At 45.1% G+C, this 24318-nt stretch overlaps 1 protein-coding gene and 1 long non-coding RNA gene across 3 annotated transcripts in view; one reads left to right on the top strand and one right to left on the bottom strand.

Moving 5' to 3' along the window:
• LOC125910064 (uncharacterized) overlaps nucleotides 1-4498 on the bottom strand; it is a 6762-nt gene extending 2264 nt beyond the window's left edge. Inside the window, exons 1-2 of one of the 2 annotated variants that reach the window (XR_007453841.1) lie at nucleotides 3958-4498; nucleotides 3147-3295 (exon numbers count right to left, since the gene is read on the bottom strand). This is a non-coding gene — a long non-coding RNA (uncharacterized LOC125910064). The remainder of the gene's footprint in view (nucleotides 1-3146; nucleotides 3296-3957) is intronic. The other variant, XR_007453842.1, reaches the window with a different exon arrangement.
• The window catches only part of TLN2 (talin 2), a 438163-nt gene that overhangs the window by 148721 nt on the left and 265124 nt on the right, over nucleotides 1-24318 (top strand). The window lies entirely within an intron of this gene.

The raw sequence follows: 24318 nt of genomic DNA on the forward strand, positions 1-24318 counted from the left end.
ATATATTTATATATTATATATTTATATATTATATATATTATATATATTATATATTTATATATTATATATTATATATTTATATATTATATATATTATATATTTATATATTATATATATTATATATTTATATTATATATAATATAAAATCTCTTATCTACCTGGCATTTTGTGTGTTTCCTAGTGGTAAATCTATAACTTAGTTTTTGTTTTTGTGGATATTTACTTTTGTGGGTATTGACTTTTCCTATTACAATGTATCTAATAGTTGGCTCTTTCAGTGCTGATTTAAAATACAATCTAATAGTGTGCTCTTCAGTACTTCTTTGTAAATGACAAATTCATTGTATCCTAAATACCTATATATTTGGTTACTATGCTCTCTATCCTGTCAAATGATCTATTGCTGACACCATGCCATTTTAGTTACTGTACTTTTACAGTATATTTAGCCTTGTTAGGTAGGATAGGTTTCTCTTCATTGTACTTTTTTTGAAAAAGCATTTGTAGTCATGCTGAAGCTTTCTCTATTCCAGCTCAACTTTAGAATCTGCTTTATAAATTCTACAGCACATCCTGTTGCAATGTGGGTTGCATTGTGTTGACCTTATGAGCTGATGGAAGGAGAATTACCATCTTACAATATTGGGTCTTCTCATCTGGGAAATGGTGTTTCTGTTATTTGTGTTGTCTTATGTGTTCTTCAGTAAAACTTAAAACAAGACTGATTTAGCATATTTATGGATAGTTTTATTTGTAGGTACTTACTTTTTTTTCCTCTACTCTCTACTTATTATTTCTTCTTGACAAAAGTGGAATTTTTTTTAAGATTTTATTTTTACGTGATCTCTATACCTAATGTGGGTCTTGAACTCACAACCCCAAGATCAAGAGTCACATGCTCTTATGACTGAGCCTGCCAGGCACCCCTGGAATTTTTTTTTTTTCAGACATTTTTTAAGAAGCTCCTCTTTCTGATCATCTCTAATCCACTTACATTTTAGGCAAATAGACATTTCATTTGTTGCGGGGGAGAGGAGGACAATTGACTGCCTTTTCCTAATGTTTTATTTCTCTGGTTAGAGGATGAAGTAAAATGTTAAACAGTAATCACACGCATCCTTGTCACCAGCCGAATTTTAATGGGACTTAAAATTCACCATTTATTTGCTCATTTCCATATATTTCTGATTTTCTTTTCCATGTAAGAAACTATTTGCTATGTATAAGAAAGGATCGAATTAAGTATCATCACGGGGTGGGGGGATGTTTATGTCACTGGTTGCCTCCCAAAGGACTTGGCAGTGATGTGGGATATGTCACACACAGAGAAAAGAGTTCATGTTTCATTAAGGTGGTTCTATTCGGTTTTTCCTTAAAGAAGTCACTGATGTATAGGAGCATGTTGAGACATCAGAGGACTTCCTAGACCACAGAACCTCTCCAAGAATCTTAGGAGCACCCTTCGGGCTAGACTGATTTAAATGAACCTGTTTGCCCGATTTTTCTGAAGGAGACTGTGGGTGGAATACTGCAGTCTAGCCAGTGGCAGTAACCCAGGCTAGGGTGGAGTCTTGGGCTCTGGAAGTCATGTTTTCCTTAAGCACATGGAGTTGAGTTCTAGAGATGTGTGCTGATAATACACTGGTAGGGTTGACATTCAGAAAACCCTTACCTAGCAGTCAGATGCAAAGGGGCTTTTGGGACTGCAGGGGGCAGGGCATTGAGAGATGTAAAGAACCAGATGTAAAAGAGGAGAATAGCATTCAAGACTTGAGATGTTCTGGCACTTTCTTGTGGTTGGAGGGGCGGGGCAGGGGTGGTCCATATCTGTGTTGCCAGAGGTGGGCTGGCGGAGTTAAAGCCACAGGCTCCTAATGTAAGCTCAAGCCCTTTCTTGTTAGTAGATTCTACCTGTAAACACACCTTCATTAGGTGAATTTTTAATCACCATGTGTGCCTGAAAGCCATAAGTCCTGAATACATTTAAAGGAAGGGTTTTCCAACTGTGATCGCTGGAGCTCTGTGTATTCTTCCCAAGCTCCTGTGAGACCCTGGGACTCCCATTCCCCCCCCCCCCCCACACTCCGATTTCAACCAGAGCAGCTCTGCTTTCATGAATGGACATTGCTTATCAGGCTGCTGAGTAAAATAACATTAGAAGACAACACTTTACTGCTTTAAAAAAAAAAAAAAAATTCAAAGCCATCATTGTAATTCATTTTAGTAGTTAAAATCATGTTTGTGTCCTAAAACTGATCTTGCCTATGTAACAATCGGCATTTTATGTTCCAACTGCATTTCTCAAGGAAAATTTCCTTGCATACACAATTTAGAAATGATTTCTTTTTACATAGACTTTCTAGTGGTTAGGGTGTTGAGGCATGTAATGGGGCCGGTTGTGTGCCTGTCCTAATTCCTCTGATAACGGTAAGCTTCTTAGGGACTTGCTTGTGTTGTATTTTTGTTTTCCATCTCCTCCACTCTGGCCCCACCCCCACCCCTGAACACCTATCACACAGGTTCAGGATGTACTTGCTGATTCCATGCAGACTGATGTGGATGGCTGTCCCCCTCCTCATGAGCCAGGGGAAGCTCAGAGGCAGGACTTTTCCCGCAGCCTGACTTGGCTCTTGCCTTACAGAGTTCAGGCGAGTTAAGAGAGCTCTAAGTAGCCTCCTCTGGGGATTGCTGCATTTGCCTAGGATCACCAAGAATCAAGGCAGGCTCTCTTGCCAACAGAGCCTCTCCCAGTTGTGCGTGGGCTCAGTGTAAGTAACTGAGGCCAGCGGATGTGGACCAAGCCCAGAGGAGTTGTGGTAATGAAGCCTGGCTTCACAGAGGGATTATTAATGTTGTCCTCACTGTTGACCTAGACCCTTCCTACACCTCATGGGCAAATAGCAGTCTCTTCTCCTCTAAGGGGCTCTCTCTGGCCAATCTGGTCCAAAGGGAGGTTTGCTGTTGATTCTTTGGCCAGCCTGTGGATATTATATCATGAGCAGCCAGGCTGCCATATTTTCCTATTACCTGGTAAGGAAGATAATCTGCTTTACCAGCTCTGAGATAGTTCTATTGTCACAGCCCCAGACATAGGTTGAGTGCTTATATTAGACAAGGATGTTGGGTTGTGATAGAAACCCACTCACCAGTTTGGTAAACAGGGAGGGTTCCTGCGTGTCTTGAAGATCTCCCAGGATGGAAAATTGAAGAGCCCTTGGACTCACGGGAATTGGACGGAGACCCTCCTGGTGCTCTCCTGGGCTCTCGCGTTCCTGGTTCTGCTCCTGGGGTATCCCTTATTTTTTTCATAGAGATCTTTTAAAAAAAAGGTTTACTTTTGAGAGAGCACAAGCAGGGGAGGGGCAGTGAGAGAGGAGGACAGAGGATCTGAAGCAGGCTCTGTGCTGACACCAGAGAGTCCGATGACAGACACAAACCCACGAACCGCGAGATCATGACCTGAGCTGAAGTTGGATACTCCACCGATTGAGCCACCCAGGCACCCCTCTTGGGGTATCCTTTAGCCCCTTGGTACCCAAATGAATTGGCAAGGTCATGATTGTTGGTAACTTGGCTGTATCCCCCTATGGCTACCCAGCCCTGGTTTTTCTGACCTCCTAATTTTCCGACCTCTCAGCTAGAATTCCCCCAAATAGAGTGGCTCAGAGTTACTGGGGAGGATCTTAGTGGCCAAAATTGGCTCCTTTGAATTGAGGCCACAAGAGCATGAGGTCCCTGGCCTGACAAGGGAGTTGGTTCTATCAGGGTCAGGGCTCTAGCCCTGCCCTGACAACTTTGGTGGAGGGAGAGGAGAGGCAGGTCCCATGGTACCCAAGGCTGCCCCTTAAGGCTGCACAGACTTCTCCATTGCTCAGGCACTTGCTATAAATAAGTGGTGGATCCTTTTTCCCATTTCTAATGTCACTGCTTAGAAATGAAGTTTTCCTAGTAACCAACCTGTCTCTCTCTGTATGAATGAACCACTCTGGATTCTGTTTCCCAGCTGTTGGGACAATGACCCCTGCCCTACTCCTCGGCCTTCTTTGGGGTTGGATCCCAGGTAGATTGCATCACAAAAGCCAGAGAGCATCACAGCCTGGCCATTCCTGCCTGGAGGGGAGGGAGCCCCAGTGAGAGTGAGGAGAAACTTCCCCAGGAGCAGCCTTTTCAAAGATTCCAAGACTTGGAGGCCTCCTTCACCCTTTCCTGCTGAGTGGGCGGAGCTGCAGCCCAGACCTCAGGGCCTGGAGGACCCGGAGCTGCTGTGTGTACAACCCAGGGAGTGTCCTGCCCTCCTCCCCCTCCTGCTCCCCGCCGCGGGGGTTCTTTCCAGAGAGTAAATAGTATTTGCTTTTCCATTTTGTACAAAATGTCCCTGCTTTCCCCTCTTCTACAGAGCCAGAAGTGAAAAAGAAATCTTCATTCAAAAATGAGAGCAGAGAAGAGCTCGCCAGCCTGATTCTCAGAACCATTTCTTACTGCGCCCCACGCTGCATCAGCCCCATGTGTTATTTTTGAGTGGCGGGAATAATAGGGCTTACACCTAATCAAGGAAAAGAATTCCAAACAAAAGCTTGGGTGGGGTTTCCTGGGCAGGAGTGCGATATTGTAATAAATGGGAAGCAGTTCAGCAGTCCAATCTCTGGTCTGATTACACAAATTATAGCAGGGGCCCTGTTTTCAAAGGAATTTAACACACCCCACGGAGGCCCCTCCTCAGCGGGTGTGTCCACATTTCCTCAATGCTCTCCTTAATAGTTAATGCTTTCACCAGAGGTGCCCAGAGCCTCCTGTGGAATAATTAGGATGCCCTCATTAGGGTCTCTGCCACGGGACCATTTTACAGGTGAGTTCGCCTTATGTTAAAGTCCTTTAGGGAGTCCTGTGGCTAAATTCTCCACTCTTCTCCCGCATTGCTGAACAAGAAGTACATACTGGGCTCTGACATTCCAGGAACAATTGCCAACATTTCCAGGCACTAATGAGCCAGGCACTTGATACGGGGTAGAGGAAAATGTTGGGATAAAAAGTCTTTTCTTGCAAAAGCAGGTACCATTTTGTGTCACTGTGTCTAGAGGTCTGCTGCTGTCCTCAGCCTTCAGACCATCACTCTTGACCCATCTTCAGGAATCGTCCTGACTCCCTGGGCTCAGCCTTTGTGAACCTCTTGAGACTTCCCTCAAGTGTGAGGTTCCGGTTCCTTCAGGAACTCTGTGCTCCTTGTTCTCCCTGGTGGCCCTTCCCCCTTTTCTGTTGCTTCTCAATCTTCAGAACGAAACACTCTTTGCCTTGACAAAGCTCCCCTGACGTGTGCCTCCTGTCCTGAACCCCAGGCTGTTAGGTGCCCCAGAGCAGCCTGGGTTTCCTTTTATACCTCTCACCACCTTTAGACGAAGGCTTTACTGCTTCTCCTTTTTAATTTACAGCCTCCTAGAGGCTAAGGACGGTGTCTTACTCCTCCTCAAACTCTTGATATGTGGCGCCTGGTAGGTACAACTGGATGGTTAGAAGTTGTCTTCTCTGAAACTGATTATGTGTTTTAATTTCATTTTTATCTAGAGCCAGTATAGGCTCTGTGTCAGGTAACTATGTGGCCATTACAGGCTTGTCTGCTTAGCGTCTTAAACTGTTTTCCTCTAAACCGTTTGGGTTTGCTCTTACCCGTGTGTCTTGTGGCCTGACCTGGTTAATGGTTAACTTCATGCTGGCAGCAGAGTAATTCTCCTGCAAGGCCCAGCTGGGATGGTGGCCTGACTCTGGTTCTAGGTTGTCGTTCTCCTTTTTGCCTTTGGGGTTCGTTATGGTCACAGCAGACGGTGACCTGCACTTGACGCAGGTGGTGGTCCCTGCCCCTGTGTGCCACCCTGACGATACCCTCGTGCCCCTTCTCGGACGTGATGCCTGGTTAGCATGGTTCCTCTCGTGCGTTATCCACGCTTCTTGTCCATGCAGAGTCCGTTCCACCTGGCCTCCTGTGGGAAGCCTTCTGTGGTTCCTTCAGGGTGCCCCACCAGTGTCCTGACCACTGTCCCCCTGGTGGAACACTTTGGGTGGACACCCCCTTGTGCATCCCATTTTATTGCATTCATTTGTTTGTCGGTCTCCCCTCGTGCATCATGGGGCGACTCGTTCTACAGCGGAGCCCTGCCCTTACGCGTGTCTCCATTTACCAGTGCCTAGCTTAGTGCCACACGTGTAATTCCTACTTGGTGAGCCAGTCAGTGAGTCCCTGAGGGGCTTCTAATTAAAAACAGAACAAAGAGCGTGTGTCTCCTCAGTCGTGGTGGTTTCACTTTTAAAATGAGTGCACGTGTCCCAACATTGTCCAAGGCTGGGGCTAGAAACAGCATGCGTCCTATTTTACAGACGAGGAATGGAGACTAAGAGGCTCAGAAACTGTAGCCATAGGTCTTGTATGAGGCAAGACCGTATGGTCTTATATGAGGCAAGACTTGTATGAGGACAGACTTGGTCCTTCAGGAGCCTTGTCTGGGGTTTTCCGTGTATAAGGTGAATCTCTGTAAACACGGTGAGAGGCGTATACGGGGAGGGCTCGGCCCAGTTTCCGGTTTCCACGTGGGGTTGAAAGGCTGGTCTCACAGGTAACAGGAGGGACCCTCAGAATCTTCCCTGGGAAGGGCTGTGTTGCCCTTTTCCCATGGGTGGTGGTCATGCTCATGTCAATCTAGAAACTACCAAGGTTATAGACAGGGATAAGGAAGTTCTGCAAACACTTTACTGTGTAAGCATTTACCACGTAAAACGTTTACCGTGCTCTTAGTTACGTCTTCACAACGTTAGCAACAGCAGCCATACCAGGTACACAGTGAACACTTACACCTGGGAGTTTATGTGTGTCGCCTCCCCTTCCCTCACAAGGACCTGAAGAGGTGGCTGTGGTCGTCATTCTCATTTTACAAATGAAAATGAGGCTTAAATATATGAAGTAACATATGACTCCCCAGGCAGAAAACAGCAGGGCTATCTGACTGCAAAGCCCAGGACTTGGCAATGCTCTGCTGGGGACCAAAATCGAGTTGGCCTGTCCTCTGCAGTGGGTTGTAAACTTCTCGTGGGTAGGAAATACAGGTTGCTGTTCTTTGAAAGCTGGCCAATACCGTAGCACATAGCAGACGTTCCACTGCTTGCAGATTTGAGCTACGAGGCGGTTTTAGTGTGGACTGATTCATTATGTGAGATAACCCTAGACCCACACAAATGGAACATTGAAATGGGCTACCTGGGAAAACCAGGGTAATCGAAATAAGTTGAAGTTCATTCAGATTAATACGTGGCACTGTAAGGAATTTAAGGGTCCAACTGCTGCCAGACAGTGCCCCACCCCCCAAGCCATCCATCAGAAGCACTTAATTAAGAAGTGGTATGTTAATTGTTGCTCTTAAATATCCATTAGCATAGATCCCCTAAAAACTCTCTATTGGGCAATAATGTCAACTTTGTGTCACAGATCATATTTCAAAAAGCTCTTTTAGGCACATCATCTGTCACCTAGCGCAATTTATTATGTAAGTGCTCTTATGTTTTCAAATGTTGCCTAGGATTCTCTAAATTAGGTAACTTTCCATTCTAAACTAATGAAATCTTTGGTATACCAAATGAATGTTGTTAATGCTTCTCCAATTGTCTGTGAACTTTGTTCGCCCAGGCCAGTCAGGGGAAAGTTCATGCCCTGAGTGTGAACTGGGACATTACGCAGCACGCAGACCTGTGGGGTTTCAGCACTCAGTGACAGCCGCTCTGGAATTGCTGTCACCGTCTAACAGGTACACACGCACATGTTAGCGGATCCCATATGCACCTCTACTCCTTAGGGCTATGTGCATAGGCAACAAAGGGAGATCTAGGAGCATCTCTGAGAACAGAGATGTATCAACGGGAGGCATGCATTATCTTACACGCCATGACAAAATTAACATGCTCAGGGAAAACCACCCAGAAGTAGAATTTGTAAGAAAACCTGTAAGGTGCGAAATCCAGGAGGGGTTCCAAGACGGCACGTAGAAGGGGAGCATGCCCCAGTGCATGTAGAAGCATTGAGGGGGCTGGAGTGGAGGGTGGAAGGCAGATGCTGGGAACAGGAAGGAATTAAGTGTGGCCGGAAGGGCGAGAGCATGGGTGATGGGGAAGTACCCATGGAAGCTGAGGGAAGTAAGTGCATGTTTGTGAAGGGCCTTATGTTAATCACTCTGGAAAACTCAGCAGCCATGGAAGTAGTATTTTTAATGTGAAGTTCATTTATTCTCAACTCTGTGATGCATATTCGTTATTAAAAAAAAAAAACATGAAAAAGGTAAAACGTAAAAGAGAAAGAAAAGCCCTTAGCCCCACCACTCAAGAATGTATTTTGACTAACTTCCTGTCCTGTTTTCCCTGATGGGATTGGTTGGTTTGTTTATTCCTTGGGTTGATGTAATTGTGATCATGCTAGAAGTTTTTGTTTGCTCTACTCATTATGGAGTAGGAAGTTTCTCAAGTTCTCTTAAGCAGCATTTTTCTGGCCATAATAACCAGTCGAGAAAATAAAACACCATTAACTTATCACTTTTTTTGGATCATTAAGTTGTTTCCAAGTTCCTCCTAGCATAAAGAATGAATATTTAGCATCTTGATCTATGAAAGCATTTTTGCATCTAAGAGTATTCTGTGAAGACCGGTCTCTGCTACTGATTATTGGTTCAAGAGACTTGGCATTTTAAAGATGTTTAAGACACGTTATTCAAAAGAAGCCCCTTAAAGGTAGCACCTGCAGACAAGGTGGTAAACCTTTGTGTCCCAGAGATTCAGTGGGACTGTGGGTGGGGAGGGGGAGGATTTGGATGGAGAAGAAAGAGGTAGGAGTCAGAGTGGTTAGCAGATAATACCTCCCCTGGGGTGATAGTTTTTCTGACAAAGGGTGGCAAGACCTTGCTTGAATGCTGCTGGCCTTTATAGGGGATCATCAAGTCTGAGAAGACTCTGAGCTGGTTTGTAGCTGCAGATGACATGTTTGGTTTAAGACCTCTGGAACTCCCTCTTCTTTTGTCCCCTATGGTTCTTAGATGTAACTGCTCAAATGTCACTGTTGTCTGTTGAATTGAGGTCTTCGAGCGACGGCAGGGGCACTTTTATACACCTAGTTAGCGTCTAACTCCTTAAGGTATAGGGGCCAAGGGAAAGGGGGCCGGGCAGTGACTGAGGCTGGGGTGACGTACAGGGCTTTTGCTATAGCGGGGCTGAAGCAGGGCAGGCCTGGTAGGGCTGGGTGGTGGTAGGCGGTGTGTTGGAGGGGAAGAGCAGACCTGATGGCCTGTAGGGAAGCAGAGTAGTATGTGGGCACAGGGTTGAAGACACAGGCCTCGAAGGTGGCTCTTGGTTGTGGTACTGGCTTTTCCACTGACTGGCCACGTAACCTGGGGCAAACTACCCAAGCCACAGTTATGCCTCAGTTTCCTCAGGAGCCATACCAATCAGGGCATGCCTCCTCTTAGGTGCTACCCTAAGCAAGTGTTTTTAGGCCCATCCGTCTAAGAGGTGGCAATTTAAAGAAAAGGCAGAGAATGATGAAATAAAAACTCCAACCAAGCAGTTACTTCTTAATGTTTTTGAAGGTATAGAATGTGTGGCCTATGGGAAACCCTCAGTACACGTAACAAAAGTGGTTGACGACAGAGAGCCCACAGGGTGTTGGGGTTGTTCTGAGAGACCCTTGGGGAAGAGATGTTGCTTTGGGTGATGTTCCGCCCTAGGACAGACAACACTCTCTACACCCTGCCCCAGAGCTAGTTCTCTGGAAAAGATCCTTGGCCTTAAAGGCTGAACACCTGTCCCCAGCTCTCTTCCTCAGCAATTCAGGGATGTGGGAAGGAGCCCCTGGAGGGGTGTCTTTGACCTGGCCATTTTGAGATACTGGGGTGGGACAGTTGCCTTCACAAGTTACCACAATCTGGGTAGCCTATGTGTGTGGGGGGTACTTTTTCCTTTACCCTTGTGAGTTGTTACCTGATACTGCCTATAATAAAAGATGAAAAAGAGAAAAACAAGTTTTAACCTGTATACCTCGTGTATACATGGGAGTTACATGTGGGGTAAAAATGAGTAACCCCTAAGAGGTAGCTTAGAATTCAGGCTTAAGCATATTAATAGGGAAAACGGAGGGGGGATGTAGGCCTCTTAGGAAAGACTAAATGATTTTTAGGGAAGATGAATGGGCCCTCTGAAGGATACATGGTATCCTGTGTTACAGTTTGGTTGTGGGGTTGACTTCTGGTCTCCTCTTCTGGATGAGTCCGTCTTCCCTGGTTGATAAAACTCCTGGGGAGGGGATTTACACAATTGAATTTCTTTAGGATTTTTTTTTTTTTTTTGGTAGATAAGGGAAGGTGACAGAAAACCTCTCCTTGAATTTACTGTTTTGCACTTGCCTACAGCTCGAGTGTACCAGAGCAGCATAATTTGGGGTGGCGTATTTTGCAACGTTTTATTCACAACAGCAGAAGCTTAATTTCCCATTGCTCCAGAGATCAGAAGTGCAAAACCGGGGCATTGTCAGAGCCATGCTCTCTCCAAAGGCTCTAGTGGAGAATCATTCCTGACCTCTGCCAACTTCTTGTGGCCACCTCACTCCAAACATAAACCTGTCTTCATATGGACGTACCTTCTCCTTGTCTTCTGGCTCTTAGTAGGGCACTTCTCTTTGGATTTAAGATCTTCTCGGGTAATCCAGGATGATCTCTTTTAGGTATCTTCAATATCAGAATGTAAATCTGCAACCTTTCCCAAGTCTGGTCACGTTCACAGGTTTCAGGGATTAAGACATGACCGTATCTTTTTTGGGGGCTGCTGTTCAACCCCTATAGGCTAGAGGTTGGGTCTGTGTCCTGTTGGGGGGGACCACAGGGTCTGCTGTAACACTGCCCTCTGTACCTCAGTGTCATGGACACTTGGGGCTGGGATCTCTGGCCTGACCTTTCTACGGGTCTATTGTCTCAGCTCCTTTCGAGAAGAAGCCAGGAGATGAGAAAGTTTCCTCCAGAGGCAGAAACATTAGCCCAGGCATTTGGAAACCAGGATTGCGAGAACATATTAGGATTGCCAGCTCAGACACACTGTGGTGCCCAGACTCTCTTGAATGGGTAGCATCTGGAGTTACTATGTGAGGTTGGTAGAGTCTCCAGTCAGAAATCCTTGGGTCTTATGTAAGCAGGTGAACTTGGTGATGGTTTTTATAGCTGCAGCTGAATTTTTGTGGTAAAGGGAAAGGGCTGTGAAATGGCTCTTGGCATGTGAGAAGTCTGGTAATTGTGAGCGTTAAGTGCAGCTGAATTTCTGATACCAGAATTCCTTATATAAACATACCACTTATGTAAATACAAACAGTAGAATTCAAATGAGAAGCTATTACTGGTCATTGTGGAGGTCAGTCATGGCTTATATTTCAGAGTTAACAATCAAGCTAAAGATACTCCCTCTTAGCTTTAAAGCTACAGTTGATAGAATAATAATAACGTGTGAATTGGTTTTCCTTTCTGCTTTCTTCAGGTCAAAGTACTGTTAAATTCTTTTTTTTTTTTTTTAATTTTTATTTTTGAAGGAGAGACAGAGGGGCAGTGGGGGAGGGGCAGAGAGAGAAGGAGACACAGAATCAGAAGCAGGCTCCAGGCTCTGAGCTGTCAGCACAGAGCCTGACACGGGGCTTGAACCCACGAACCACAAGATGATGACCTGAGCCAAAGTCGGACGCTTAACCGAGCCATCTAGGTGCCCTTGTCTGTATATTTTTTGAGAGAGACAGAGTGTGAACTGGGGAGGGGCAGAGAGAGAGGGAGACACAGAATCCGAAGCAGGCTCCGGGCTCTGAGCCGTCAGCATAAGTGACTGAGCCACCTGGGCGCCCTAAGTACTGTTAAGTTCTTTGGTGATACTTGTTCTCTTTCTTCCATCTTCCCAGTCTTCCTTCTTCCTGTGGTCTCCCCATTCTCTTTCCTCTTCTCAAGACTCCAGTGCTAGTGAAAATGTTAACAGGATTGCCCTGTCGATGGGAAGTTGTTTCTAAAGTGATTTCAAAGTGGTTAGGTGGTTTTTACAGATTGGTCTTCTTGGACCACACTCCCCCTTTGCCTCTCCTGGGGAAGGGTGCCAGACTGTTCCTTGGCTCTTTTCCAAGTGTGTCAACAGCCAGTTGGTTTCTAGTTCACCAAGAGCAGAATAATCTTGGGTAAACATGGCCGTTGGAAAAAAGCAAATATTGGTCTTGGCAGTTGTAGTCTCTCAAGTGTTTGGCCCCTTGTGTTAGCAGACAAAAGAGAGTTAAACTGGAGAATAGGGTATCAGATATCACATCTGGTTAAAGAATATTGGTAGAAATATTTAAAGGACTTCTAAAAGACCGTGTCAATTCTTTTTCTCTCCTTGTCTCTTTGTGTCTTTTTCTTTGTCCCCTCCCCTCCCTCTCTGAAAAAGTTTGAATATTCTTTTAACACTTAATTCTACTTGCCTAAGTCAGCTCTTGTCAACTTTAACTTCCTGACATTGTTTTTAGGCCAGATAATTCTTTATATGGGGCTCTTTAGTACTTTGGAGCGTGTTGAACAGTGTCCTTGGTCTCTAACCATCAGATGCCAGTAGCATCCCTCCCTGCTTGTGACAACCAAAATTTTTCCAAATGATGCTAGCATTTCCCCAGGGCAAAATCACTCAGGGCTGAAAACCACTGGTTTAAGACCATGTTCTCCAGAGTGGTAGTACATAAGATGCCCTGAGTTTGGTGATAGAAGGGTGTGTGTGTGTGTTGGGGGGGGGGGTGGTGGTGGTTGTGGTGGTGGTTGGGTCTGTTGACTGTTAATTCCTGAGATTGACCTTCCAACCCAGCTGTCCTCAATGTGGTCATGATGTGGGTCTCACAGAAGTGAGATAAACATTATGTGCTATTAACTTTTAGGGCAGGAATTACCTAGTTTCCCCCCTGGATTATTGCCATATTGCTGGTGGTTTCAAAATGGGGATACCAGTCACAGTGATAGTGCTTGAGAGATGGGCCCTATAGTTGGCACCTTTCCATTGCTTGATTTCTCAACTGGGCAACAAAGCCTGACAGGAGTCTCTTGCCCATCATGCCTGTGAATCAGGCAAACTTAGCTCACGGCTTCAGAGGGGAAGGTGCCAAATTTTGATGTCACGGTGACACACTGCTGGGGCAGATGTTGTCCCCAGACCTTGTCAAGCGTGACTGCATGTACTTGAAGCCAGGCAGTCTTGCTTCTTTGGAAAACTTGAAATACTCTATTCCTATGGAACTGTTAAAGGGACTGCCTTGAAAGCATTCTCATCATACTTTGAGCGTTCGGAGTTCATTGCAGAAATGTCATCATACTAACACAATTAGTTAAAAACAATGCTGCCTCCATGTTGTTCTTTAATAGGAAATTGAAAACATCTGCACAAGGAGGAAGACCAGTGCAAGCCCCCATCTCCCATCTCCCAGCTCCCATGGCTCATACACGATCCATTTTGTTTCATTAAGAACAAAAGAGGGAGTTTTCCCCTCGCTGGCTTATTTTGAGATAAATCCTCAACATGGCATTTCATCCGTGTGTGTGCATGTGTATATAGTTCAATGTGCAACTCTAAAAGGTTGAATTTCTTTTCCTAAATGTAATTATCATGCCTAAAAACATATGAACCAGCATGAAACCTAAAAATATTTAATACTAAATATTTCATCTGGTTGATGAGTCTCTTCGGTCTTTTAGTCTACTCTGTACTCTCCATTTAATCACCACGTTCCAGGGCAGGACAGATGCCAGAATGCCTTTCATTCTCTCTGTGTCTCATGTATTGATGTATGGAGATGCCGTACCTGTTGCCTGGCACTATGAAGGAATACAAGTCAGGTTCCTCCTTCTGGGTTCTCTAGCTGGACCCGAGGCACAGCCTCTTTCTCGAAGGAAATGGTGCCTTCTGTTGCTTGGAAGCTCGGCCCCACATGTGTGCCCTAAGGTGGGCTGCTGACAGCACCCTCTGACCCCCAAAATCCGTTTTATCCACTCTATGCTGGACTGTTCGTGCCAAGTCTATGTGGTACCAGCCAGAGGTCTGGAAGTACCTGAAAATTGAGTATCTGATGACTGCGCATTCTACTGGGGACAAAAGCGCGCCCGGCATGCTGCTTCCCAATGCCTTCATTCCAGGCTACTTTCGCGGCCCCCTGCCTCTGCTGCCCTGGCGGGCCACCCGACTCCCCGCTGCCACCTCGCGCTTGCCCTCCTCGTGTGTCCTGCCCCTCCTCCTGCTGCACCTTTATCCATCTTCGCCCAGGGGCTGTTCCTCAGCCATGTGCCTCTTTCACGTCCAGCCCTGGCCTCACCAGGTAGCTGCTGTGTGCACTCCCCAGGCTCTTCATTTTCCCTCAAAGCTGTTAGTTATTCTCTATGAGATTCCACTGTACATCACACATTCTTCTCCCACCAGCCCTTTGGCTCAGGTTCACAGGACCTCCCTAGGGATGGGTGTCAGGCCAGTTACACTTGGGATGTCTTTCTTGGATGCGTCCTTCTGGAAGCATCGGAAAGCTTGAGGCTCCAAGGCATCCACGCTGAGCCCAGCCGCGGGGAGGCACAGGGTTCCATGCCTTGGTGCTGGACAGATTTACTCTCTGGGACAGCCAAGAGTTTAGCCCACCCCCTCGAGGGCAAAATCACAGCCGTGGAAAAGAATCCTACAGCTGAGGAAAGATGTCCCCAAATACCCAAGGTGGAGTGCCCCTGTCTGTGAACTTTTAACCACCCAGCTCCTAAACTGAGCTTTGGCTGGCTGTTGAGGCCTTACCTTGCGATTTTCATTGTCACACCCTGAATGAGGTGTGGTTTGTCTAGAAATTGTGCCCCTTGATCTTCTCACCCTGATGACACCCTGTTGACCTGTCTCTCACCTGATCTTTGACCTCACTGATACCTCCCTATCTCAACTCCTCCTTGTCTTCCCGCTCTGCCTGTCTCCCTGCTGTCACTTGGTCCTTTAGTTAGACCTCTTCTGAGGGACTCCAGCTCCCTGATGCCCTCGCCCTGAGCCGGGGAGAACGAAGGTTCCATGGCCACATGTGGGGACCCATCTGAGACTGGTAATCACACACATGATAACCACTGCCTCTGCTCAGTTCTCTTCCCATGTGGTGCCCTTAGCAGGGCCCCTGGGCCACACGTGCTCTGGTGCCTCCAGGAAGTATGCAGACTTGTCACCTTTAAGTCCCTTTATGCTGCCCCTTCCTCAGCACCCCCCGCCTTTTTTTTCAATAGGGTATGCTCCTCCCATCTCTCCTGGAAAATACAGGTCCCTGAGATGCCAACTGTCCAGCTTCCCTCCTCTGTTGCTGCCATTGTCCAGGCTGGCGGAAGTGCTCTTGGTTGGCAACATCTTCCCCTGTCCACCTCCTAGAACATCCCGTTTCTCCAGGAATCCCCCCTCCTCTTCTGGGCTGTGGTTTCTTCTTCCCTTTGGTCTCCAGCTTGCTGGAATTTGCAAGTCTCCTCACAAAACCCACTCTCCGTTCACCCTGAGAGGTCTTTGTTGTTAGCGCTCTGTCCACATGAGGACCCTGAGGCTTTGAGGAAGTAGCTGGCTAGATTCCCGAACCACTGGTGAGCGCCAGCCGCTGCCTGACTCCCTGCTTGGGTCCTCCAGCCTTGGGTGAGAGGGACGAGCGAGGGACACAACCTTGTCAGGATCCCCTCTGTTGGCTGCAGCTGGGGCTAAGAAGCCAGTGTTGAGACCAAATATAACTGAAGTGACTGCGGGCGTGAGAGTCATTTCACACTTGAGCTGCTTGGCCTCCTGATACTTTGGGGGCCATCTGTCTTCTGGGCCTCATAGTGACTTCTTCAGGGGCTGCCTCTTCATTTTTCTGTTCCTCAGTGCTTACTGATTGGCTCCTTACTTAGAAATGTTTAGCTTTTAACCTCAATTTGGCTTTTAAAAAACACTTGAATTTCCATCTGTGGGTAATGAACACTTGACATTTGTGCTTAGTTGATGTGTAATCATTCCACATATGAACTTGAGTTTGTATATGTTATTTCTGAAGTCGGGACCCATCACCACTGAATTATAGCACAATGTGATTTATAATCCATAGCATTATATATGCGTGTGTGTGTGTGTAAAGAAGAAATAGGGCGTCGTAATGGTAAATGTACAAATATGACCATGTTACAAATCCCCATCCTTAACTATGTCATGGAAATTGTTCTGTTTCACTGAATGTCTCCTAAGTGGTAGTTTTTCTCCCTTTTCCCCATGTGTTTGTTACCTTATCCCCTACTCTTACACATGTAGAATGAGGTGACTAGAAAATTGGGAATTCTGATGAGTTGGTTTAGTGTTTCTGAAAGGAAGGATTAGTTACTCAATTTATAATTGTTGTTTTGGGCTGGGCTACTTCAGTAAAACTCAATAAAAATGAAATATTTGGAAAAACCTATGAAATATAAGCACTTTTTATTACATTCAGCCAACATAAATTGTTAAATTGCTATAAAAGTTTCCAAATGTTTACTCTTCATTTCTGTACTTACTACAGACCAGCCACACACTGGTGGTGGGCAGACCACCCTTTGGGTACCACTGGGCTAGATAATGGAAGTTTTACTTAGTTCATCTATTTCCATGGAGTCATGGAAAAAAGAAGAGAGATCCAACTTACTCTGATCTCTGCTGAGCACAAGGAAAACATAGTGGGAAACACCCTAAAGACCACTGTCCTTCAGGTCAGGAGGTCAGGTCAGATCAGAGGTCAGGCATGATGTTTGACTTTTCCTTTAAAAAAAAAAATCAGGGTTCAATCTTCGGTTCAATCAGATGTTTATGATTGCATGCCCTGGAAACCAATAGAAGGTGAGTGGATTTCCTCCTGGTTTATGGAGAATGCCAGTACCCCTCCAGCCCGTCTTAGAGTAGATATGTGGGTTTGTATATTTTGTCAGCTGCATAGAGTGAAAATCTAATACCCAAGGTCATAACAGCCAGGAGAAATGTTACCATATTCTGATTATGAGATAAAAAATAGGGACTTGGAACTGCTTTTTAAATGTTTTGATTCTCAGTCTGAAGGGGTCTCTAGGATGATTGTGTGGTATTTTATGCTCAAGGTAGCTGTAATGGTCTTACTGGAACACTTAAATATTCAGATCTTCGTGGGAATTCACAGGAACTGTTAGGGGAAGTATACAAGATAATTAAAAATAAGTCCAAGTGAATTAAGTTTAGTTTTAGGGTTGTATTCAAATAACCCTAGTTATGCTGGGTTAACATGAAACATATTTGTGATGTCGTGAAAAGGACTTAGAAACCAGAGAAGCACTGTACTAGAAAGGAGACTTAAAATTTTAAACTCTTGAATAGCCACATTTTTAAAAGGTGAAATTAAATTTAATATTTAATCCAGTACATTGGAAGTGTTAACATTTCAAAATATATAAAGCTTATTAATGAAGTATTTTACTTACTTGTGCTAAGTCTTCAAAATCTATGGAGTTGGCATTCATGGCATGTAGCAATAGGCATTAGGTACATTTCAACCGCTCTCCAGCCACGTGTGGCCACTAGCTATGATAGGGGCAGTACAGATACAGAGAATCCAAGTCCATGGTGAGGCAGATGACTTGGACAATGCCCTGAATAGTTTTCTATTTGAATTACAAGTTGGTCCAAAAGAATTTTTAAAGGATTTCGGTTGCCTTATAGGGGACATCATGGGACCCTTGGGGGGGAGTCATCCCATCCCCAGAGGCCTCTGGTCACCTGCATCAGTGACTTTTAGCATGTCAATTCTATAGGTTATCTTGCCCAAGGGTGGAGGCAGAGCATGAGGTTTCTTACTGATTCCGTAAGAACAGAGACAAGAGACTCCAGCAGGATTCTACTTTGTATTTCTTCTTATTTTGAGAGATTGGGGAAGGAAAAGAATGGAAGGATTTTTTGTTTTTTGTTTTTTAAGTATAAGGGTAATATGGAAGAAACTGGTTTCTAGAGAAGACTTTGCTACTAGAATATGTATTAATCCTTTTTCACAAAGAATTAAGTAAAGACTAAGTTACTCTGGTTAGCCAAGCCGGTGCCAGGAGTGACAGCAAAACATACAAGTAGAAAGTCCTAGTTGTGCCCCAGCAGATGATTTGGGAGCCTCAGAGCCCTCACATCCTGGTTTCCTCCTTGGGAGCAGAGATCTTTGGGCAGAGAGGGGCTGGGTGTCCTGCCCACAGTCACCCAGTCACCTCCCGTGCTGCTAGGAATCCTAACTCAGGCCTGCTGAATCTGTATTAGGTCATCTGTGTGCAACAGGGAACGAGGTGGCCGTAACTTTGATAGGCATAAGTTTTAATTTTCATTTTTTCCAGGTGACAACAGCTTTATTCATTTTCTGCTTAAAAATACTAGTTTTATAAAACCATTAAATTGAAATGGTATGATATTTGGTATTTGCTTCAAAAGAATGTCCAGTGAGGGGATGATTGACACAGGAAGGAAAGGGTCTGGGTGAGATGAGTGCCTGGCTGGGAGTTGGTAGTTGTGGAATCAGAGTGTTGGATACTTAGGGATTCATTATAATGTTCTCGTTATTTCATGGGTGATTGAACTTTTTAGCAGGAAGTTTTAAGTATTTATATGGTACATGAAGTGGTAAAGAAAGGTTCTGAAATTCTATCCCTCAAAAATAACGGCCTTTAATTTGAAGACATATTTTAAAACCATATATGATAATTCCGAGTGGTAAAAATGCCCTGAAGGGTAAAGGATAGGTGTGAATTCTCATTTTCCATTTATTTATTTATTTATTTATTTATTTACTTATTTATTTAAAAAATTTTTTTAATGTTTATTTTTGAGAGAGAGCGAGCAAGCAAGCGCAGGGGAGGTGCAGAGAGAGAGAGAGAGAGAATATGAGAGAATCCAAAGCAGGCTCCAGGCTCTGAGCTGTCATCACAAAGCCCGAGTTGGAGCTGTAGCTCATGGGCCACAAGATCATGATCTGAGCCGAAGTCAGACACTTAATTTTGAGAGAGGCCGAGTGTGAGCTGCAGAGGGGCAGAGAGAGAGGAAGACACAGAATCTGAAGCAGGGTCCAGGCTCTGAGCTGTCAGCACAGAACCTGACACTGGGCTTGAACTCACAGACTGCAATATCATGACCTGAGCCTAAGTCGAATGCCTAACCAACTGAGCCACCCAGGCACCCCTGAAAGATTTTATTTATTTTTATTTATTTATTTATTTATTTTTTATTTATTTTTGGGACAGAGAGAGACAGAGCATGAACGGGGGAGGGGCAGAGAGAGAGAGGGAGACACAGAATCGGAAACAGGCTCCAGGCTCCGAGCCGTCAGCCCAGAGCCTGACGCGGGGCTCGAACTCACGGACAGCGAGATCGTGACCTGGCTGAAGTCGGACGCTTAACTGACTGCGCCACCCAGGCGCCCCGAAAGATTTTATTTTTAAGTAATCTCTGTACCCAATGTGGGGCTTGAACTTAAAACTCTGAGGTCAAGAGTCACATGCTTCTTGGACTGACACAGCCAGGTGCCCTTTGAGTGTTAATTCTTGTTCTTAGAGATATTATGCCAGTTAGAGAGCCAGGGGGTCACACATGGGAAGGAGAAGAAAGTCAGTTGATTGCAGGCATGTTTACCCCAGCCTTTGGCCCATGTGGTCCTTGGGTTGGCTTATGAGGGAGGCTCTTCTCTCTGCTTTTTGAATGGGAATGAAGTGAGGCCCAGGAGACCCACACTGCCCTTCTTCACTCAGCATGAGTGTAAAGGAACCAAGATGCCTCTGGCCCTGGGTGACCCAGCACCAGGCTCTGCACTGAGCTCTGGAGTATACCTTACCTTTCATAGTCCTAGAATCCTACAGAACCTGTATTAGACTGACTAGAAAATGATATAGTGAATTGCCAAATTACACAGAGAAATCTACGAGATCCCTGGAAATTGAGAGTATGGCAAGAGTAGAGGCATCTCCAGGGGGAAGCAAGGCCCTTTGGAATGACAGATCAGGGACAGGAAGGAGACATGGCTAAGGAGAATTAGTTTTGGATATGTTCTGAGAAGAGGAGGAAGTTTAAATGACAAAACGATTTGCTTGGGGAAGCCGGGGGTGGGGGGGGTGTTTTGGTTTTGAACGAAATGTACTGTAACGAGTATATGAAGAATCATTGGCTAGATGAAAAAAGATAAGAGGGATTTAGTTGAAAAATATATCAGGTGACAATTTATGAAGATCCAAGTGCACATAGTAAGAGAGGTTAGGGCAGCAAAATTGCTTTTGAAAGATGAAGTTTGAGGGATACAATAGCTACTAATCAGAGCCAAGTGATGATAGATTATTATTTATAAAAAAATAAGTGTCCCTGATTTTCACATTGTGTATACCTGAGTAGCTAATTTGTTCTTGATTAGCTAAACCGTCCTTCCAAATGACCCTATGTTCTTATTCGTGATCCTTTATGTTGCCTGGAGGCTGATGAAATTTCACAGTGCACCTTGATTCTTGCTGTTGCTTTTATGTTGTATGTTGGCTCACAGCACCCAAAACATCCGGGCTTTGAGAGCTGGAGGAATGAGCCGTTTTGCTTGTTCATGGGAGTTGAGCCTGTCTCCTAAGTAGGATGCCTACTCCTCCTTCTGGCTGTAACCTTGGGATATTCTATTAGAGTTGATGGGTTTTCACTGTTGAGGAAAACCAGATGGCTTACCTCTGGAGGAAGTCACATTTTCCCTTTGCGTCCTTTAGTTGAGTTGTTCTAGTACAGAGGCAGTTCTTAAGGTGCTAATAGGGAGTAATCGCCCTCAAATTACAGGTTGAGGTGGCCCTGGGAATAACAGTAGGGAGGATACCACCTCTTGGGGCCTATTCTTGCAGGTTCCAACACTGCATGGGCAACCATGTTCAACCTCAGTACTCCTGATACCTACAAGTGATGTATAGGTGGACGCCAGATTCTCTATCACTGTTACTAAGAATGTTATTAAGGTCCAACCCCCCCTTGTCTAACCCCAGATCTGTCCCTGGGCTCTTGCCACCAGTGGTGAGGACCCCTGTAGGGTTTTCTCTGGCTTTGGTGCCTGGTAGAAGGGGAGGAGGGGGGCATATGGAGAACCAGTATCTCACTTTCCTTTGTTTTTAAAAATTTTTTTTAAATTTTAATTTCTTTTTTCATGGACTTTATTTTTTAGAGCACTAAGTTCACCGCAAGATTGAGTAGAAAGGATGCGGAATTTCCATATCCCCACTCTCCACACACATATGCAGCCTCTCCAACTACCAGCGTTCCTCACCAGTACATTTGTTAGAATCAAGGAACCTACGCTGCCCATCATAATCACCCAAATCCATACTTCACATTAGGGTTCACTGTTGCACAGTGAACACGTGCTGTACGTTCTGTGAGCTCTGACAAATGCATAATGACATGTACCCACTATTCCGGTATCATACGGCATAGTTTCACTGCCCTACAAAGTCTGTGCTCTGCCTGCTCATCCCTCCCTCTCCCCAGTCTCTAGCAACCACTGATCTTTTTGCTGTTTCCATAGTTCCACCTTTTCTGGAGTGTCCGGTGGTTGGAATTACATAGGATGAAGTCTTTTCACATTAGCTTTCCACTTAGTAATATGCGTTTAAGATTCTTGCAAGTCTTTTTCATGGCTTGATCACTCATTTCTTTTTAGTGCTAATGAATATTCCCCTGGATTGGTTGTACCTTCTTTTCACCCCACCTTTCTAAGGGGGCTTTTCACCCCACCTTTCTAAGAAATGCTTAGATAGTTGATGCTAACATTTGCCTATTCTTGTATATCTGGGTCCACTGTTGGTCTTCTGTGTTGCTTTGTGCTTTCTCCCAGCATCCAAGGTGGAGTGAGGGAGAAAACAGATTTGCTTTAGGGGTTAGGGATGGGATGATAGCTTGTAGAGGGGTATCTTTTCGTCCCATTCTCTGATCTCTAAACCTCATAAAGCCTTTGTTTGCTTTCGGGATGGGAAAGAAGGAATGAATGCTCAACTGTGTAGTTCCCTGATTGACATCAGGTCAAACAGCAGAGAAGTTTACTGAAAGGTCTGTGGCGGAAAACTAAGTTAACAGCCAATCCCTAGGACTAAGAATGGAAAAGGGGGCTTTAACTGGGACCTTGACTTTGAGGTACAGGGTTGGAGGGTGATCATAGAACAAGGCAGCCCCCTTTTTTTTTTCTGTGCAGGTATGTCCACACACATACACACATGCGCGCAGAGGCATATACACGCTCATACCCCTGACCCCATCCTGACTCCGTTGCTGTACTCCAGCCTCTTGAAGCCCCTTACTGTAGTGTCTTACAGTTAATTTTTTTTCAGTGTCTTAGAGTTACTAATCATACAAGATATATTTGTTAATTCAGATATTTCAGTACTTAGTGTGTGTTAGGAACTGTGCTCCAGCTGAGGCAAGGACTAGGGGGGAAGCCACAATTATTGCCTCTAAGAGCTCACAGTCTAGTGGGGAATATATACACTAAAATAGATGATTGCAACATAGTATGGGAAGTGCAGAGAGAGATGTGGTTGATGAAGTCTCCCCAGAGTAGGTGGAACTTGATGGGCAGCCGGATGAGTAGGAGGGTGGGGAGGCCATTTTAAGCATGGAGACTGGAGGTCGAAGGCCACCGCAGTGGAAGCAGCTCAGAGGGTGCAGGGTTCGAGAAGGAGCGCTGACTGCCAGGACAGTTGAGGTGGGAAGGGAGGAAGCAGGCCCTGGCGGTCCCTCTAGCCTGGGAGCTGAAGACACAACTCAAATGCTTCTCGCAGTCTTGGATTCTGGGGGTTTACTCTGGGGGTGGGGAAGAGCTGGCATGCAGGGGCCACCGGGCAGGACTGCTGCAATAGATGGGAACATACTCCAGCCAAGACTGGCAACTGCCAACAGGAACATCCTGGCCACGAACTGCTTGGTAGCAAAAATGGGAGTAGGGAAGGGTCTAATCAATTTAATTTTTGGAGTGACCAAGGGGGAACTAGAGCAGTATTTCCCTGTTCTTTTCTTCTCTGTTTCTTAAAGAAAAAACAGAGTTGTTAGAAATTTTTCTAAAATGCCTTCCCCAGGGCCACCTAGGTGGCTCGGTCAGTTATATTGTCCGACTCTTGACTTGGGCACCGGTCACGATCTTGCAGTTTGAGTTCCAGGCCCATGTTGGGCTCCACAGTGCTGACAATGCAGAGCCTGCACGGGATTCTCTCTCTCCCTCTGGCTCTCTGCTCCTCCCCCGCTTGCACTCTCTTTCTCAAAATAAATAAATAGCGCAATTTTGTCATAGTGAATTGAGTTTGGCAAAAACATTGAAGTTTTGATTTGTTCCCTTGAAGGTAGTGTAACATCTCAGGGTTATGTTAAACGTTACATTCAGAATCTTGAAATTAATAACATAGGATATTTCTTGATGTCTGTATTCCATGCTCACTTGGTTTTTTCAGCAAATTGGCGATGAAAGCTTTTTGGTGGGTGGTTGCAGACTTCTAAAAGATGAATTTGTTTGTTCTTCCTTCCCCCAAGGGAGACTCTCTTCATAGCTCTGATTAATTGGAAGTCCTAGTCATTTGAATGTTAGTTAATTGGGCTCATATTGAAAATAATTGCCTATAACAATATACTGAATGTGGTAGTCAAGAGACAAAAATTTCCTTCTAACCCAAAAGTCATAAGGAAAAATACATGTACAATGCATGTTTTGGCCAGTGAATAGTGAGTTAATGATACACTTACATAAGCTTGCTTACTTATTCTTTTCTTCATATAGTCCTGTATTGGTGGGGCGTCTTTGCACCCATCCTATTAAAGGGCCAGGGTATAGCCCTGAACCTAGTAGAGTCCCTGTTCCTATGAAGCCTGCATTCCAGTTGCTCATGTTACTAATTTAGTGTGATTCTCCGTGCCTTTAAAGTTTTGAAAAGAGGAACGGTGAATTATATAACAAGAAGGAATTCATGGCATCAGTCAAATTTTTCTGGTTGCGATAAACCTATAGTCTGAGTGAGGTCACTGTGTATAATTGTAGCACTTCTCTGGCCCTCATAGCGAACACGAGCTTCCCAGTCCTTTGCATTAACATTCTTTGCCCCATTAATTGATCTTTTCAGGGCATTGTGCTTAGTCATGCAATTGTGAATGTAGTAGAGCAGAGTAAGCCTTCAATAAACATTTGCATAAAAATCTCATTATAACATTTTCCAAACTGTTGTGTGAGGCCCTTGTCCCAGGACCTAGACCATGGGAGTAAGGGAATCTGTGTACAAATAAGGT

Source organism: Panthera uncia (genome assembly GCF_023721935.1).
Source record: "Panthera uncia isolate 11264 chromosome B3 unlocalized genomic scaffold, Puncia_PCG_1.0 HiC_scaffold_1, whole genome shotgun sequence".
Classification (NCBI taxonomy): Eukaryota; Metazoa; Chordata; class Mammalia; order Carnivora; family Felidae; genus Panthera; species Panthera uncia.